This window comes from Montipora capricornis, chromosome 10 (assembly GCF_036669925.1).
Source record: "Montipora capricornis isolate CH-2021 chromosome 10, ASM3666992v2, whole genome shotgun sequence".
NCBI lineage: Eukaryota > Metazoa > Cnidaria > Anthozoa > Scleractinia > Acroporidae > Montipora > Montipora capricornis.
In genome coordinates this window covers 42,925,317-42,941,263 of record NC_090892.1, presented here as the reverse complement: position 1 = coordinate 42,941,263, position 15,947 = coordinate 42,925,317, and the positions used below count along the sequence as shown (strand labels likewise).

General features: G+C 39.8%; 1 pseudogene; it reads left to right on the top strand.

The window, feature by feature from the left end:
- The first annotated feature begins 750 nt into the window (after positions 1–750).
- Positions 751–15,947, top strand: part of LOC138022370 (NFX1-type zinc finger-containing protein 1-like) — a 42,709-nt pseudogene continuing 27,512 nt past the window's right edge.

Here is a 15,947-nt window from a genome sequence, read left to right as displayed (position 1 = left end):
CGGTCCTTCCCAAGGGATTCGGAAAAAGCTTCATATTTCAGCTTTTTCTAACCGGTGAAATGTGGTCTGCATTAGTAGTCACACCTTTGAGAAGTATCATCGGTGACCAGATTAAGAAGCTGAAGGATTAAGGGTCACGGCAACCTCGTTCGCGGCAGTCAGATGTTTCCATTCGGAAGCTCCACCTTAGTCTTCGCCTCGGCAGAAGATGTGCTGGACAAGGCATTTCTCAACGTGCTGAAATGACATTCTCATAACTTTCACAAAAAATTGTCGGCTTTGTATCATTGTCGACGAATCGCACACAGTAGAATGCCTCCAATGGAGGCAGAGAAGAGAGAGACCCTGGGAACCAGGTTGCCGCCAATGTTAGCACAAGGCGCGCACGTATGATTGGTTGGTGGTTGATATCAAATCCGTGCCCTCCACACTTGATTGGAAATGGCCCGGGAGGTTTCAAAAATATTGTGGGGAGCTGTTGTGGGGTTGATTGCAGGCGGCTTATCGCTTCTTCTTATTGCCCCCTCTCCCTTTGCTTTCTCTTTTGACTTCGGTTTACATTCAAGCGATAACTCGAAAGTCAACCCCGATGGAAAAGAAACTTCTAAAATTCACCGAAACGTCTGCTATGCAGGCTATAAAGTGGCCTGTTTAAATGGTAGAAAATGTGGATGATGTTCCCACTGTAGACATTGTAGACAGGTCATGTTTGTCTACATGAGGGCATCGAGACAACAAATTCTCGTACCCAGAGCCGCCAACAACCCGCCAACACTTTGGAAGAAGCTTTAGGGACCCAAGCATACAATGTAGTTCACTTGTAGGCACCAGGACTGAGGCTATCTCGTATGAAACCAGTGGATTTTGAGCAAATTGGAACAGGAAGGAAAGGGAAAGAAAAAACAGCTAAACATTAAGAAGTTAAGGGTTGCCTTAATTCTTCAGGATCGTTTGAATGCGATCTCCAGCAGCAAAGAACATCGCGCTCCATCGTCCGGCTGATCGGTTCTGGAGGCGCCATTCAACCAACTAGAAGTGTGGTTATCCCCGGGTAACGCTCATGAAAACCTAGCAGAGATGTTCAAGGCTATCCTGGAAGGTATATTTAGCTGCTTTGACTTTCATTTAGGTAACGTTTCTTGGAAATAGTGTCCCTGAAGTTACTTCCGGTTGTTAGTCCTGAATCGGGGGACCACGGACGATCATTTAAAAAGGGAAACGGGATGATACCACATTCTTACGTTGGAAAATCAATTGCGGTGCGATTGTAGAATACCCGGCCACTTTTGACCGCTATAAAGGTACTGCTCCCTCACTCCCGCAGTCGCGTAGTTCCGAATACTTCGTGGTTGTAGGACTCCGGCAGTCCCGCGGTCACGCAGTCTTAAGTTAAGTGGAATTCATGGGGTAACAATTAAGAAACAACACAACACTTTTTAAATTTAAAAACATGTTTCGACAGAAACTTCTGTGATCTTCAGTTTAAATTACAAAGTACAGAGTTGAATATATAGTGTGAACCAAAATGATAATTAGCTGTAAGGAAACATGACAATGTAAAAGATTACAAAGAAAGTTTTAAATTAACGTGGTAAAGTTGATGATTAACTGTAGGTTTCTCCCATTGAATATGAATGGCTTTTTTTATCTTAAGTTGGAAGGTGGTAGAAGCGTGATCTAGGATGCTAAAACAATCATTAGAGCACAAAGTGCGGCAATGCTCAGAATTCTGTAGATGTTTGAAGACGTGCGAGTTCCTATCACTGAAAGTGTGCTCACGTACGCGTATGGAAAAATGCTGGGTAGTTTCGCCGACATAGCAGGCACTACAGGCCGCACACAAAAACTTGTATACCACACCCGCACGGAGCCCACTAGGGACAGGATCCTTCACACTGAACATGTTGCTGATTTTAAATGATGAGAAAACTAACTTAATATCAATATTATTCCAATAACGTTTAGCAAAGAGGCGAACCTTTTTCTGCGTGATAAAAGAAAAAGGACCAATATAAGGTAATTTAAAGTAAAAGGTACGTATAGTGTCAGAGACGGAAGCTGGGGGATTACAGCCATGGGGAGTAAGTGTGAGGTAGTGATTAATAATATTTTCAACTAGATAGACTGGAAAAAGATTCTTCTGAAGGATTTTGGTAAGCTTCGTGATGTCCTTGTGAAAACCCAACCAAGTGTTGTTGATCTTGTAGGCTCTGTCAACAAGCGTGCGAATGAGACCCAGTTTGTAAGAACGCGATGTAAAACTAAAGTAACTATAGTCAAAAGGCCCGTAAAGGTTTTCTTACGGTAAACACTAGTGACAGGAAAATGAGTGTCATTGTTGATCAGAACATCTAAGAAAGGTATCTTATGATCTGTTTCCTTTTTCATAGTGAATCTGATGTTAGGGTGCCTGGAGTTACGTAATGTAGTTGAAAAATAATAGCGCTTGATTCTCCTAATGAAATAAACAAAATGTATCATCAACATAACGTCGGTAAAACAATATCTCAGAGTCCTGGGAATTTTCTAACCATAATTTTTCATGATGACCCATAAATAAATTAGAAAGAACAGGAGCAAGGGGGGAGCCCATTACTACACCATCTATCTGGTCGTAGAAAGAACCCTTAAATAAAAAGTGGGTCTGAGCGGTAGCTATGGAAAAAAGGCTCTTAAGTTCGATGTTGCTTAACTTAATATCAGGATTGCCATCAGAAATGTACTTGACCGCCAGGTCAATACATTCTTCAAGAGGTATGTTGGTAAAAAGACTCACTATGTCAAAAGAAACCATAAATTTACCATGCACAGATAAACCTTGAATATCCTGGACAAAGGTACATTTTGTGTATTTCATTAGGAGAATCAAGCGCTATTATTTTTCAACTACATTACGTAACTCCAGGCACCCTAACATCAGATTCACTATGAAAAAGGAAACAGATCATAAGATACCTTTCTTAGATGTTCTGATCAGCAATGACACTCATTTTCCTGTCACTAGTGTTTACCGTAAGAAAACCTTTACGGGCCTTTTGACTATAGTTACTTTAGTTTTACATCGCGTTCTTACAAACTGGGTCTCATTCGCACGCTTGTTGACAGAGCCTACAAGATCAACAAAACTTGGTTGGGTTTTCACGAGGACATCACGAAGCTTACCAAAATCCTTCAGAAGAATCTTTTTCCAGTCCAAAAAAAACAATATATTAAAAAAGAGCTGTCTTAGATTAATTTACTGTTGCTTTTTCTATTATTTATCAATGTTTGAATAATTATAATCGATTTATCATATCTTTCACAAAAATATTATTGCAATGATAGTGGGTCACTTTTCTTTGTTGTGCAAATTGCTGTGTATAATGAAAAATGCATAGTAAAAAAATAAATACATAAATTGTTATAAGATGTATTTAAGGATAAACACAGAAAAATATCCATAAACAGGATATGGTTTACAAAGGAAGTCATGATTACCCTGTACTCAGATGATAGTGATCAAGATTACTTGAGGAGTCAAGGAGGTCAATGATGACTTTCTGATAAAAATTCTGTCACCTCAGCTTGGATGCCAATTAATCTCTTTCACATGTGTTGTAATCAATTGCCATGTCACACAAGAAAACAACTGAGCAAAGGATAGTCACTTTCGGTAAAAATAAACACTATTATGGCTAATCTTCTTTAAAGTGCATATGACACAAAATTTTATATTTGCTTGTTCGAAAGAGCTTTTAAAATGATGAAGAATGGTGTTTGTTTTATTGTGATAGCTCTCTTGGTTGCTGAGTTATTCAAGATTTTGATTTATGCAAATTAGATGACTTGTGACGTCATATAGTGGACACACAAGATGATGTAAAATCACAAAAAATGGAATATCCCTGAAGACCATTGTGACATTTCCATACCAAAGCAATGGGCTCCAGGCTCCCTCCATCCAAAGGGTAAAATTAGAGTTTCCCTCCCCCATAAAGGACCTTACATGTATTTGCACTTTATGTGCATTCAGTGCATGTCACCGAATATGGACATTACACAGCACGAGTACAATGAAGTCTGTTAGACTCTGAAGCAACAAAGAAGGCATTTTCGATATCTGGAAGGTAGAAGTCTGGTAACGAGTATGTTGCTATGGTGACATCGTAATCACTATTACAATGTGTAGTTTTGGTAGCACATCAACCCTGCAGACTTAGTATTTGCAAAGAGATTCCATGTTTTGTGATTTTACATAATTTTGTGTCCACTATGTGACGTCACAAGTCATCTAATTTGCACAAATCAAAATCTTGAATTAATTATAATAGCTTGGCTACCAAGAGTGTAGCGGCGAGAAGAATGGGGCAAGGAAAAGTGAGCCTGCATGCGAGCTATTGATTTTTGAATTCTGCTCCTCGAAAGGTGTCATGTCGGCATTTCACAAACAGCAGATAACTATACAATAGGAGCGAAGCAAAATGTAAACAGACATGACTGAACTAAGCTGAACAATGGCATATAAACAACACACAAAACAATCAACAGACTTGAGTGTAAACAGCTTCATTTTAATCATGTAGTGCCAGAACGACCACAGGAGGAATAAACCTACACATCGAGCTAAAGAAGCCTAAGCTCGATCAGATAACTGCAAGAAACATTAGAATGTATCTAGACAAAAGTATACATATGTAGCTTTCTCTAAGTAAAGCTACGGCATCTCCCGAGGAGAATCGTACAAGAACAAAATATGACATCCGTGATAAGAATCTACTTACTGTACTTGCAAACAGTTCAAATCGAAGCCGGGCCTGGCGCACAATATAGAATGCAAGTAAACAACATGTTCACGGTAATTCGTGGAGACTTAAAAGATCTTAAAAGCATATCTTTCAATAGAAATGAGCCTTAACAATACACAGACACATGGCAAATTACAGATGTGTCAAACTCTACGAGGCGACATGCAGATAACAGCGGAAACAAGGCAGACCTATGACCTATAAAAATTTGCCACAGCACGATCTTGTGACTCAACTCTATTTGAAATTCCTCCTTATTACACAAGATGAAGTGCCCTTCATGAACACAAGTAAAGCGACCAAAAAGGTCGAAAGACCAAACAGAGAACGGCAAATGTACAAATGTCACAAACCGTAGGAGTTGTGTAGGCTAGTCAACCCCATTTTACACTTAACAACGGGCAAATAATTAAAATCACACTGTTCGGATGCTTTACTTCTGAAATCTTCTTCTGTTCTATCGCCGTGGAGAACAGCTGAAAAATAAAACTCTCGCTGAAACTGGTCGGCATCACAGCGAAGACATCCCTGCCTTCCAGTAAACAATTCACAGCTGTTCTCTGCTGTTGTTTTAGTTCAAAATGTAAGTTAGAAGTAACCGAAAGCTTGAGGAACGCTCCTTGAGTAACAAAGTCCACAAATGCCAGAAGTGTGACGTGAAATGCACTCAGGTTGCACTGAATCGCTGCGTTCATCAGTGAACGAGGGGAATTCAAAAATCAATAGCTCGCGTGCAGGCTCACTTTTTCTCGCCCCATTCTTCTCGCCAGCTTTGCCGGCTGGCGATTGTGGCTCCACCGCCCTTGCTATAAAGTGAGCCTGCTCGCAGGCTACCAAGAGTGCTATCACAAGAAAGTAAATGCTGTTCTTCACCATTTTGAAAGCTCTTTTGAACAAGCAAGTAAAAAATTTTGTGTCATATGGACTTTAAATGGCCTGAAAATGCACAAAAGTTATGCCTTTCTGGGTGGCTGCCACTGACTTGCCCTTGTAGTAATAGAACTTAATTTGTTGCACAGGGCCTGCTTTATTGCTGCCTGCTTTCCCCCAGCCTTTTCAGCAAAATCTGCAAACAAAATGTACATGAAGTTAAAATTATACAGTTTACATGCTTAAACCTTCAAAACAGGCAGAAACATTGAAAGACGTAATACCATTCCCACAAATTAATTTAAACTCATTACTAGTGTCGTGACAAAGAGGATTTCATAAAGGTTAGTGTTTATTTAAATAGAGGGCTTTTGCTGATGATTATCATAAGAATGAAAGAGTAAATCTGGAATATGCAAACTGGGCATCAATTTTAAGGTTTTGTGGAGAATGACATCCATGCAGTTGTGCTAGTAGATACTCGCTTTTTAAGAATACAAGTGAGTTTTTTACATAAACTCAACTAAAATCTCAATAATTTTATTATAGAAGCCTGACTTGCACAAATCTTTTGCTTTGTTTCATTGTGGCAATCAATATATTTCAAACCTTGATAAAAGTGATATTTATGATTGTGAAGGTCCATGTTCTTACCCAATAATGATGAAAGTATGTCAGGATTTACTGACTCTTTTTCACTTGCCCCTGTCAGGTTTCTTCCTACAAGCTCTTCGTTTTTATAAAAACAGCTCAGCAAAAAGCATGCAGTAGAAGTGGAGCTGCTTTTGCTTTTTGCAGCTATTAACTGGTCTTCATACAAAGAGGCGCCTCTTCCTCTTGATATTTCAAACAAGGAAACAGAGCACAAGTTTTTTTTTTTTTTCAGTTAGAGTGAAGGGTCTTCTTTATATTGAATCTATACAACACTAATGATTATTGAAACTTTCTTCTGAATGACAGATACCTGTATCTTACAAAAGGTTAATGGTGTTTTGTTTTTTTGGTTGTTGCGCTTCTGACTCCACCTTCAACAATCTGGCTTTCACTACTGAAAGATTGTCAGTGAACACACGCAATGTTTGATAGCACTGATTTAATGGGATATCACGTGATACAACGTAGGCTTGCGCTGCGTGTGGAGGAACGGATACTACATCCCTCCCAAACTAACAAAAGCTTGTAACTCTAGTAAAGTTCAATCCAAACGAAACTTACATGTAAATCAACTGTTAAGCTAACACATAGTCCTTCAAATGTGAAGGCTGGGGCCTTCCCCGTCTGGGTCTCGTCACTGCTGGTCTGTCCACTGGTTGGTTATGCTCTGCTTCTTGTTCCGGAATTATTTCTGCATTGGGTGGCTCCATTGGCTTCTCTGAATTTTCCGTCATATCTGGCGGGTCAGGTGGTGCACTAGGTGGAGTCTCTTTTTCTGGGATCTCAAGGTCTGGAACTGGCTGTGGTGTTTGCACTTCCTCGTTCTTCTCTGGTTCACCGGTGGTGTTGACTACTCCATTTGCTAGCTTAAATAGACTGGCATCTGGGCAAACTGTTCGTCCATCTGTCACACGTCTGGCTGTTATTTGGCAACCACAACATAAAACACAGGTTTATAGGGTGTACTCCACTTGTTCTTCCTTGGTTGCTTGACAAGCACGTAATCTCCTAGTAGCAGATTATTCTCTCTGGTCTTTCTCCCTTCATTTCATGTTCCTTCATTTTTTGCTTGTATTCTGCGTCTCTGTGGTCTATGGTGTCATCTTTCTCATTTCTCTGTGGTTCAGGTTCAATGTAATCCAACTTCATTCTCACGCGTGTCCCCTTCAGGGCTTCGTAAGTTGCAACTCCTGTAGCTGGATACAACGTTGATCTGGAGGTGATGAGCATGTCTTCAACCATGTTTCTTCTCTCAAGACGGTTTTTGCCTTGCAGATTTGCAATTTGTTCGGTCTTGTTTAGGTTTTGCATGAATCTTTCTGCTTCTCCATTCACTCTTGGGTGGAGGGCTGTCACCCTGTGGTGCTGAAATCCTTCTTGCTTTGCAAATTCATTGAACTCTTTAGAATTGAACGGGGGTCCATTGTCGCTCTCAATTCTCCTCGGAGTTCCACATATGTGGCGAAGATGTGCTTCAATCTCTCCTTTGGTCTGGAAGTCAGTTGATGGTACAGACTCTACCACTGGGTATCTGGTTCTCTTGTCAATCAGGACAAGATTGTAGTGTCCATCTGGGTACGGTCCACCATGGTCTATGTATACTGTGTCCCAAGGGCAGTTTGGGATGCTGGTCACCTTAATTGGTTCTTCTCTGCCTCCTTTCGTAGCCACTTGGCACTCATAACACTGGTCAATAGCTGTGGCTATCATGCTGTTCATCAGTGGGAACCAGTATTTTTCTCTGAGCATTTGTTTGGTCTTAGTTTCTCCTAAGTCTCCTAGGCTGTGTCCTAGTTTAATCACTTTCCTCTGAAGTGCTGGTGGTAGTACGATTCTACATTCTCTGGAGATAAGTCCCTCTGCAACTGATAACTCCTGTTTCACAGGTAGGTAGGGTTCAAGGTCTTTCTCTCTCTTGTGTTTATGCCAGTCCCCTTTAGTAATCCTTTTGGCTAATCGCTGCATGATCTCATCTTTCCGATTTTCCTCTCTGATTTGTGTGACAACCACAGCGTGCTCTGCATTCACGTTCCATCTAATGATCTTCTCAGGTTTGTCATGCCCTGTCTCTGGCAGAGGGTGTCTGGAGAGGAAGTCTAAGGGATCTGCTTGATCCTTTCCTGGTTTGTACCAACTTGTAATCCACGTCTTGCATTTCCAAGATCCACTTCTCTATCCTTGGTGGTACTTTGGCCTTTACTTTGTTAAACGAAGGTACTAGTGTTTTTTTGGGCAGTCACGATTCTGAAGGTGGGTGCTCCAAGTAGGTAAATTGTCAGTCTCTCCTTGGCCCATTTGATTGCCAAAGCATCCTTCTTGATTTGACTGTACCTCTTCTCTTTTTCTGTCATTGTTCGGCTGATGAAGCGTACCAGTTGTATGCCTCTGTCTGTCTTCTGGAGCAGGGCCACTGATAATCCTTCGTTGAAGCTTGCTTCTGTACGGAGGATTAAGGGTTTGCTTGGGTCGAAGAATGCCATGGTCTTCTCATTTGAGATGGTGTCAAGTGTATCTTTCTGAATGCTTCCTCTTCTTGTTTACCCCAGAGAAATTTGGTTTCTTTCCTGGTTAGCTGGTACAAGTATCAAGTATTTATGAGTCAATGAGTCAATGAGTTAGTGCAGTTACCCTAACCCATAAAATGAAAGCTAAAATTTCAGAGAGTGCTTAGGCTTAATCACTGAAACAAGGGCTTAGGCTTAATCAATAAGTTATTGCTGTATTGACTGTGAGTCTCATTGACTCATTGACTCATGACTCATGACTCATGACTCATTGACTCATTTGACTCATAGAACATCTGTTCTCAGCTGGTACAGTGGTGCTGCTATGACTGCATAATTCTGGATGAAGTTGTCCAGGTAGCTTGCCATTCCCAGGAAACTTTGTAGTGCCTCTTTGTTCTCAGGCACTACACACTCCTTGACTGCTCTTACTTTGTCAGGTGATGGCTTCAGTCCATCCTTGGTGAAAACATGTCCGAAGAACTCAAAATTTGTTCCACTCCAAACTGACATTTTCCTCTGTTAAAGGTGATTCTGTGATCTCTTGCTCGCTTTAGGACGGTCTCCAGTACTTCTCTATGTTCTGTCTCGTCCTCCCATTCATTTCAACTTTTCTGCTTCCTTTCAGATCACTTCCTTTTCAGTTCAAATGATCAAGTGTCATTTTGAAATGAAGGCTTAAAACATGGGTCACTTAGTCTTTAGTTAACATAGTTTTGAAATCCAAAAAAAAAAAAAAGACTTGCCTAGTGAGACTGGAGCCAGGAACTCTGGGCCCTCAAGCAGTCCATCATACTGCCTCCCCTTGCAACAGCCACTCTGTCACTCAGGGTTTGGAGGTGCAATTTCTTTTTGTGTGCAAATTGCTTACCATGGAGCACTTAAATTCATAGAAATAGTTGTACATGCTTTTCCAGTTTAATGGGGACATAGTTTTTGGGTGCATCTAACTGTTGTTAACCCTTTCAGCCCTGTGGGGTTCCCCATTAACGAGTAAAATTGTCTGGCGTTAGACAGAGTAAAATCTATAAGTGGCACTATTGGGAGTGAAAGGGTTAAAGGTTGGTGTTACTAGGGCCCAGGGTACTGCAATTAAGAGTCCTAGCACCTGCTCTCTAGGTCAGGATAATTGAGTATTGCAAGTGTAGTTCACACTTAAACTGTTTTAGTAGGAGATACCTACATTTGTTTACATAATGTTAGTAGTTTTTTTGTGCTCATTAATATTAAAACTGTTGGTATAAGTACCTTATTGTACTCCATAAACCCCGATGTTTGGACATTGACATAGAGTTTTGATGACAACAATTTATTTTTGTTCCATTCCTTGCTTATGCAGTCTAGGATCGAATTAAACACTAGGGAAATTTGTGGAAAAATCACTTATCGATTGCCCATGCAGCACTGAGCATCTATCTCCTGACTTTTGCCAAAATTACTGAAAAGGGGGATGGTCACTTTGGCTGTACAATTACATTACATTACATTATATACTTAATAATTAATTGACCGCTCTCCGTAGGGACTTTTCAGGGCCAAGGAAACAATCAACGAAAGAAAAGTTTACAACAACAACAACAACTGTTAAGAATCCGAACTGGCCGGAGGCAAACCAGTTGGCTATTTACAAGTGCAGCTGGGAAGTTGCACCAGGGACTACCAGGAACAAATTCAGCGAGTAGTCAGAGCGGGTCTTGAACCCGGGATCTCCGGATCTCAAGGCAAGCGCCCTAACAATAAAATATAGTAGCTTTTGTACACTAAGTCTTTATATTGTCATTGCAGTTGTCTTCTACAAGAAGTATTTGTTACAGTAGTAGCAGAGGAGATGTCCGCCCAGAGCAAGGAAGCACTGGACATCACTCTTTTAGGGAGTGAATGGTATTCATCAGCTGGGGGGCTGTCTACATTAAACAGAGAGTTTGCAATTCATCTGTCACAACAGCCAAATGTCAGGGTTTCTCTCCTGGTCCCAGAGGGTGCTTGTAAAGATGAAGACAAGAAGGTGGCCCAAAGTTTTGGGGTCCATGTTCTTGATGCAAGCCACCGCCCAGGCTTCAGTGAACCTCTTGACTGGTTGGGCTTTCCACCTCAAGATCACAGAATAGATGTTGTTGTTGGCCATGGTGTGAAACTTGGCCGGCAAGTTCAAGTCATAAAACTTTCTCCACAATTTCAAAAGTGTAAATGGGTGCACATGGTGCATACTGCTCCAGAAGACCTCAGCAAATATAAGGGTTATGATAATCCTACTTCAGGAGGTGAACAGAAACACTGGGATGAGGTTGATCTTTGCAAATATGCTGACCTTGTTGTTCCAGTGGGACCAAGACTTAAAAAGGCTTACTCTTCCTATTTGCAGGGGTGTAAGAAAGATGAGGATATTTTTGAAATAGTTCCAGGTCTATTCACAAGGGAATTTGGAGCTTTAGAGCAAAGGGCCAAAGTTGAGAATGATGATGATTTCAAGGTGTTGCTGTGTGGGCGTGGAGATGACGAGGACTTTGAGCTGAATGGCATTGCTGTTAAGGCGTTTGCTGATCAACGCCTGAAAGGAAAACGGTATTTTCTTCTGTTTGTGGGTGCCCCTAATGGGAAGCAGGATGAGGTTAGAAGAAGACTTCTCAACTGTGGAATTAATCATGAGCAGCTGACAGTGCGAAAATTTGTACAGAGCCGTGCAAGAATGAGGGATCTCTTTTGTGAAGTTGACCTTGTCATCATGCCTTCAATATCAGAGGGTTTTGGTCTTGTTGCTCTTGAAGCCCTATCAGCTAGTTTGCCAGTTCTTGTGGGGAGAAATTCAGGGTTTGCAAGAACAGTACAAAGCATGCCCTTGGGAGCATACAGCATAGTTGATTCAGAAGATCCTGTTAAATGGGCTGAAGCAATTGAGGATGTCCATCTTAGACACAGGGTATGCCTTGAAGAAAGCAAATTACTGAGAGGATTTTATGGCCGGGAGTACTGTTGGAAAAGACAATGTGAAGCACTTGTTGACAAGTTGTGGAGAATGGTTCATGGTATGGTAATAATACATGTTTTCTTGCTCTGGTATTAATGTTTGTGTTCCCAGAGGACCTTTTGCCCTTTTTTCAGTCCTGTGGGCTGGAGGTTAGCCCTGGGCAGGTTCATTTTTAGACAGAACATCAATCCTGATTTAGAAAACAGCAAGAATTCTGTCTGGTCATGTGGGTGTGGTCGCCAAAAGTAATGGTTAGCATGTTGTCCAAAGGTTAGAGTCATATCATAAAGAAGGTTAGAGCCATATGATAAAGAACATCTAGTTTAGGGGTTCCCTTACCAGTGTATTGTTCATGGCTTTTAAACAGTAGAGGCATTAAAGTCCAATCAATTTCTGGATTTTTTTAACGTGATGTTGCCCACTGCTGAGGCCATTAGAGTATTGGATCATGACAGGGAGATACATGGATACATGTGAAGGTGAAACTTGAGTAGTTGTCCATGAAGGTCTACTAAGAGGATGAAAGAGAGGCACATACTGTACATGTATAGTACTGGAATTACAACACACAAGCTAAATGTTATTATTGTTATTCAAAAACATTTACAATAAACATCTTATCAACCACTAATAAACTAAAACTAATAAACTGTAAATAAAGTCATTTGTCAAAAGTAATACCGGTAACATTTTGATTTGTTAACCCCTTCACTCCCGTGGGGTTCCCCATTGAGGAGTAAAATCGTCTGGCGTTAGATAGAGTAAAATCTATAAGTGGCACTCTTGGGAGTGAAAGGGTTTTTGAGTGAATCTAGCTGTTGTTAACCCTTTCACTCTCGTGGGGTTCCCCATTGACGAGCAAAATCGTCTGGTGTTAGACAGAGTAAAATCTATAAGTGGCTCTCTTGGGAGTGAAAGGGTTAAACCGTGGGAAAAAAAGGGCAAAGTGAACGATCTAAAATCATTTTCTGAATGGCTCCTACCTAAATTTCTAATTTTTTTTATAAAAATTCAGTGGTCTAAGTTGATATCGGGAGAATCATCCAATGACTGTGTAATTTGTCTCTTTGTCAGAGAGCTCTACTTGTGAAGCATCAATTGCAGAAAGTTTGGTTGGACAACAGCCTATTACAACCTCAGAAGTATTTTGCCAGGCTGACCTAACAAAAATGCAGCAGCATGCTACTCAGGAAGGATCAGTGACATCAAGAACTTCAAAATCCAGTGAAGAGAAAGGTACTGACAGTATTTTTTGTGGTAGTACACTTTTTAAGTGCACTACACACTATGTCATTGGGGCTGTGTGAGTGAGTGAGTGAGTGACTGATTGTAAGTTTTGTAGGACTGCAGCGCATGCATGAATTACGGAACTAATGTACAGTTTTCTTGAATTACAACAATTGATGTTTGTTTGCGGCCCACTTGTTGCCTTTTTCCTTTCTTAATTTTCTTAGTGAAAAGAGAATGAAAACTGTTTGAGTATGTTCTTGTCAAATTAAATTCTTAAATGTCCTTAAGCAAAATTAGTATCAAGCTCACATTCCATAGACATTCTGTTGGTCAAATAAACGAGAAAAAAATTCATAAGTCGACCACAATATTTTTACTCTCATAAGACCAGGTCAACTTCTCTGCCTGCATTGAAAAAAAATCAACAGTAATTTCCTCGCAAGGGAAGGAAAAACAGAAAACTATTTATTTTATCTTCATCATTGCGACTGATCAGCAAAAAGTGTAGATTTCATCAGCTTGTTTGTGTTGAAATTCCCACAGCTGTGCTAAAAAAATTTGCCCAGTGATAGAAAAGATGAGCTGTTCTAAATTAAACGAAACATTAAAAATTGCATCTTAGCTTTCACATACCCGTATGTCGAAATCTTGTAGTCATCGAGTGTAAGTGTACGATCGGCAACACTACATTAATTTTGCTCATTGGTAAACATATAGATTATATCGGCTAGTCTGTGTCAATTGATTTCACTGATAGCCCCTTTCTTCTCTTGTAATTTATTTACGCAACTTTTAACTCCACTTTTCTTTTAAAAAATTATATCTGTATGCAAAAATAAAGAAGCAGAAGAGGCCTGTGTTTTAGGTGAGAGGGAAAACAAAGCTGAAATTCCTTTTTAAATCCTGATGTCATTTAACTGACTGGGTGAAACACGAAAATAAACAGGTCTGTTTGAAGCGTGCTTGAATTTCAACAAATGAGCCCCAAAATCGGCAAGAATTTGTGACGGTGATGGATAATAAAGCAGTTTCTATTTCCAAAACAATGGGATTACCTCGTGATACCTCATAAATAATCTCGTCTAGGAGAGTAAATTTTTGACTTTGCGGAAAGAATGGTCAACTGCAAGAGTTCGACGATTGTGATCTTTGTGTTGAATTCGCACATTTCTTGTCAACTTTTGTAACACTTGAAAGGAAAAAAAAACTAACTTGCAAATCAACAATCCCATGTCTTGCCATCATTTTACCACAGATGTACAGTATCCAGTTGTTGCAGCCCAAAGAACAATAGAAAAATTGAATGTAGCAAAAATCTCCCAAAATGTTTTTTGCTAATGGTAACTTAATTTTTAAATTCGCGGCACAAAATTTATGTTGTTCTTGTGACGCAAATTTTGTTGCTGATGGCATTTTTTTTTCTCGATTGACACTTCCTAAAAACTTCCTACATGTAGTTACTTGTCACAGTCATTCAAGTTGCCCGTATCCATCTTGCAAGCAAGCTTACAGAACTCATGGGAGAATTTTTGGTTGAGTTGAGACGGAAGCAGGCAGGTCAATTGCCTCTGAATGGACAGCAGCAGTCAACACTTGGGGTATCAAATTCAGTTGAAGAAATCACAACTTGACTGATTATCACTTTCAACAACTGATTCCACATCCTAATATAGAGACAAGTATCAAATAATTATGTCTGTCATTTGAAAGGATTAAGAGTACATTGTAATTTAATTGTCAGCAACAAAATAAGAGTTTGAAAAGAGCATGAAAGCCTTCAATGTAATACTACAAGTTAAATTTGCTATTTTCAAGCAGTGGAAGAATAATATGCGGTAAGTGACTGGTCAGCATATCAGGGTTTGTTTATAAGCTACATGTACCAAGTGTTACATTACCTTCACATAACTGTATGGAAGGCAAACTAACCTTTCATTGCTTCTGCTAGTTTATTCCTGTTTTAGCTCTAGCCTAATCTTAGCTACAAATTAATCAATGCTAAGTTAATTACCACTTGTTGTCTGATATAAAAATGGTACTTTGCACAAGGGAATGGAAACTTTGGCTTGCCTTATTCACAAAGGTACATACGTGTACACGGTAGATGAAAAGTTGAAGATCTTAAAAATTTCCGAAAAGGGTAACAGGAAACTGACTACATTCATTAACAGTGAATGTTACCATAAATAGGTAAAAGCACTTTGCATTTATCATTAAGGATTTCAACAAAACAGAATGAATGTTACATGGATTGAAAGCAGTGGGCCTGTCTTACTTCTATGCGCAATGTAAATTCATTTTCAGATATAAAAGAACATCAGCACAACCTCACTCTGAAAGTAAACATCAGTTTTGTATGAAAATGATTTACCCTGCAGCAAAATGGTGAATGGCATCTCCAAAAAAGAAAATGCCCTTTTGTTTAATAGGACTTTCAAATCAGCAGAAAGGATTATTTTTCCACAGTATTAGAACTTTATAAACGTATTATTTGGTCTTTGCAGGAATGACTGCAAATGAGACAAGAGAAAGATCAAACCCACAATTGCCTGCAGTGTCTAAAGATAAGACAAAAGAGGGCAAAAGAGAGGGAGAAGAAGGTTCTTTGTGTGCATTTGGAGGTAGGAGAAATATTTTAGTAGTGTCAGTGTGAGGTAGCCGTTTCAGGAAAAACCTTCCCGTTCTCAATATTCTTTCTACCAGTGTACGTCGTATGGTCAATTCTGTAAGTCCCCTGCAAGACACATACATGTACAAGCATTTTACTGATGGGAGGAAGGAGCAATATTTTACAGCAATGTTAAGTTGTACTAAGATTTTTGAATGCAAAGCTTGAAAATTTGATATTTCTTGCCAGCTATAACATATTTTGAACCAATGGATTGATGGGCATTGTGATGAGATTTTAGTAAGCATGATACTACAATCCTAGACAGATTA